The sequence below is a fragment of the Eublepharis macularius genome, chromosome 7, assembly GCF_028583425.1.
Source record: "Eublepharis macularius isolate TG4126 chromosome 7, MPM_Emac_v1.0, whole genome shotgun sequence".
NCBI classification, from domain to species: Eukaryota; Metazoa; Chordata; class Lepidosauria; order Squamata; family Eublepharidae; genus Eublepharis; species Eublepharis macularius.
Window position 1 is genome coordinate 111,200,699 of NC_072796.1, and position 4,000 is coordinate 111,204,698.

Genomic DNA, 4,000 nt, shown 5'->3' on the forward strand with positions numbered 1-4,000 from the left:
CAATGTTATTATTATCCCCAGCTGAGAGGAGTGGCTTACCCAAGGCCACCTACTGAGGCCCTGGCAGTGGTGGGATTTGAACCAGGAGAGTGCTGATTCAGTTCAGAGAGGAGCGCTGATACTGTTGCAGAGCTTAGCAACAGTAGCTCTTTTCACACAATCAGGAACTGTTTGACTTTATGGAAGGGGAGCAGAATCATAACCACTGACCCTGCTCACATCCTCCGCACACGTATTGTCTTTTGTTTGCAAAAAGCCTGTGTGCAAATGTGGGCTTTCTGCACACACCCAGGAAGAGGGAGTTTAGGCACGTTCAATGCTTGTTCATTTTCACCATGACCCATTCAACTTCACTGACCACCTGCTCAGGCTACCCAAGCAAAGGAGATTAAAAGTTTCTGTAGATCAGCCTATGGAAAGTGGTGCTGGCCGGCCTTGGATTTCAGGCTATCTATGCATAGGTTCTGTGGCAGGGCCAATGAATGCGGGGAGGTCAGGAATGGAGACAGTGTTCGTCTTTAAGATGCTGCAAGACTCCTGTTTGTTTTTGCTATGATAGACAGACATATCCTACCCACCTGAAAAGAGCTACATCAAGCTGCTTCTTCAGAATCAAAGACCAAGCTCTTTCACAGAAATGGTGACAACTACATATAAAGTAAAGAATCTCACAGGGGTTTTTCTTTCAAATTACAAGTCTCGTCTCATTAAAAGCCCTCCACAATCCATGCGTCTGAAGGCTAATCTGTGAGTTCCTACAACTGAAAGCCAAATATCCTCCACAATAGGGCAGGAAAACTTGAAGGGCTGAACCTTCACTCAGTAGGTCCCAATCCTTATTGACATTCTGGAGAAGTCATACAAGAGTTAGATTTTTTGAATGACCCTGACATACTATGCTGGGTCCCACAAAATCTTGAGCCACAAGAGAAACGGTTGGGTTATAACCAAGGAATAAAAGGATTGCTAGTGGAAGATGACAAAGAAGCTAAATAAATTATTTGCATCTGTCTTCACTGTGGAAAGCATGCATGAACGCCACAGCCACTGTTTTCAGGAAGTGAGTCTGCAGAATTGAGTCAACTTGAGGTGATGAGAGCTGAAGTTGTAGAACAATTGGGGGAATTAAAAACCAGCAATTGTCTAGGTCCTAATGGCACACACCCAAGGGTTTTACTCACCAATGTATGCAAATTGTCACTAAAATCAGCTACTGTACCAGAAGACTGGAGAGTAGCAAACATTAGACTGATTTTTAAAAAGGGGTCCAGAGGGGAACCAGGAAATTACAGGACATTTAGCCTAACATCTGTCCCAGCAAATTAGTAGGAACTGTAATCAAAGATAGAATTATTAGGCACCTAGAGGAACAAAGTCTGCTGAAGGAAAATCAGCATGGCTTCTGCAGCACATAGGTCCAACTGAAATGATACAGAGAAGGTCAGCATGGCCCCTGCACAAGGATCGCATGGCAATGTGTGAAGCATTCCTTATTTTTCAGGGCTCTTAAGGGGGGTTGAATGGCTGGCATCTTTTAAGGGGGGGAATTGGAGTTCTTATTTTATTTTGGTTTTAACTGTAAATGTTTTTAATCTACTATTGTAAGCTACCTTGAATGATAAGGCAAAACGGGGTAAGATGAATGAATGAATGAATGAATGAATGAATGAATGAATGAATGAATGAATGAATGAATGAATGAAAGTCCTGCCTTACCAACCCTTTGAAGTTCTTTAAGAAACGTAAAAGAAAACATGTAGATAACAGTGGTCCAGTAGACAGTATATACTTGGACTTTCAAAAGGCTGTTGACAAAGAACCTCATCAAAGACCCGAGTAAGCTTAGCCGTCATCATGAAATAAGAAGATGAATCATCTTATGGATTAAAAATTGTTTCAACAAAAGGAAGAGGAGAGTATGAATAACGGACAGTTCTGTCAACGGAGGGAAGTAAGCAGTGGGGTCCCCCAAGGATTGGTATTGGGTCCAGTGCTATTTAATTTGTTCATAAATGATCAGAAGATTTTTAAGAAAGGGACTGAAAATAAAACAGCCAATACTAGAATGTCCCTCTATAGATTTAGGGTGAGGCCTCATTTGGAATCCTCTTCTCGTGTGTAGTTCTTGTGACTGTATCTCAAAAAGGACATTGCAGAACTGCAAAAGGCACAGAAGAGGGCAACCAAGACGATTAAGGAGTTGGAGTACCTTTCTTTTGAGGAAAGGACTTTTCAATTTAGAAAAAAGATAACTATGCACAGGGTAAAGAGAGCGGACAGAGAGAACTTTTTCCCCTCTCCCAAAATACTAGAACTCAGGAGCATCTAATGAAGTTGATGGAAAGTAGATTCAGAATGGACAAAAGGAACTTCAACTTTACTCAACAAGGGATTAATATGTGGAATTTGCTGCCAGAGGACGTATGAGGGCCACAGGTATAGATCGCTTTAAAAGGGGATTGGACGGATTCTTGGAGGATAACTAAAAAGAACCCCCACATTCAGAAGCAGGAAATCTCTGAATACCAGTGCCGGAAGGCAACATCAGGAGAAATCCTGGGCCATTATGGCCTGTTGTTAGCCTTCCAGAGTAACTCGTTGGCTGCAATGGGAGACAAGATGCTCAGTTAGGGTCTCTCTAGACCCAACTCAGTTTTCTGCGGCTATACAGCAGTTTGAAAAAAAGTTAAATCACTGTTAAAAAAATAAAGGAGAGCCCAAACAGGCTCAGAATACATTTGTGGTGGAGGGCGGGGCTCCTCCCTCCTCTCTCAAGTCATTTCCAGTGTCAAATAGCACGGGGGGAGTTTCCCCCTTGTTTTCACTCCGTGCTCAGAATACTCCACGTGGAGCAGAAAAAACGGGGGGAACCTTCCCCCCCCCGCTATTTTGAAACACAGAAATGGCTTGAGTGGGGAGGGCGGAGCCCCCCCCCCATGGAGGCATTCTGAGGCCATTTGGGCGGTCCTTTATTTTTTTGACGACCATTCCCTAAAGCTGCTGTGTGACTGTAGGGAACTCGAGTTGGGTCCGGGGAACCCAGACCCAACTCTTTAAAAAACTGTATGTCTAGCTTGGCCCTTAGATAGATCTAGTCTGATCTAGCAGGGCTCTTCTTATGTTCTTCTTATATCTGGTAGTCTTTCAGTGCTGCAAGACTGTTGTCTCCATGACAAAAGACTAATCTAGCTATCTCTTTGATTTACAACTCAGATTTTTTTAAATGGCTCATCATCCAGAGAAGTCATGGCAGGACCTGGCCCCACAGGAATGCACTGGGGTTTTTTTTCTTTTATAAAGTATAGAAGTCAGATGAGTTGTTGGTGGCAAAGACTTCTTCCCAAGATGTAATAATGGAAAATTCCCTTCAAGAACTGGTGTTTAGACCTCGCAAAAATGCGCAGCAAATTGCACTGTGATTTATTTGTCAATGTCTTTATAGGCTGGGCGTTACTTTACCCCACAGCTGGAGTCAATTTTTAATATTTAAAAGTGGAAAGAAAGCAAAACCTAAACACATACAGATTTGTCTGTTTTAGATTGTACTTTTCCCAAACATTACTGTTTAGAACTGAACCCTCAATATATTTCTCTGGAGGAGGGGCAACTGGAAGCATAACTGGGAACTGGACAGATTGTACATAAAGACCTCCTAAATGGATCTGGAATCCGAAACCTCATCAAGGGTCAAGATAATGCCGCTTCATCACACACTCTTTCCTGATAAAGTACAAGAGACTTCAGTCTCCTTTCTTTTCTAGTGTCTTGGCACTTGGGACAGAAATGCTCTGAACATACTAGGTGTGGTACAATATATTGTGTTTAAAAAGGCAGCAGTGCCTGTCAAAGAAACACATTTTTAAAAAGAGGAAGGTGGCAAGGGTTCAATCTTGAATTGCACACAGTCAGAGCAAATGCTACAGCAGTGGACAGCAAGGCACCGTCCCAGTGACCATTATGTTTATTCGCTTTGCCATGAGAGCCAAACAGTATTAAGAGT

The 4,000-nt window shown here is 42.7% G+C and overlaps 1 non-coding gene across 1 annotated transcript; it reads left to right on the forward strand.

The window, feature by feature from the left end:
* The first annotated feature begins 1,396 nt into the window (after positions 1 to 1,396).
* On the forward strand, positions 1,397 to 1,498 carry LOC129334140 (U6 spliceosomal RNA). The gene has a single exon (XR_008597480.1). It is a non-coding gene; the product is annotated as a U6 spliceosomal RNA (small nuclear RNA).
* Positions 1,499 to 4,000: the final 2,502 nt, after the last annotated feature.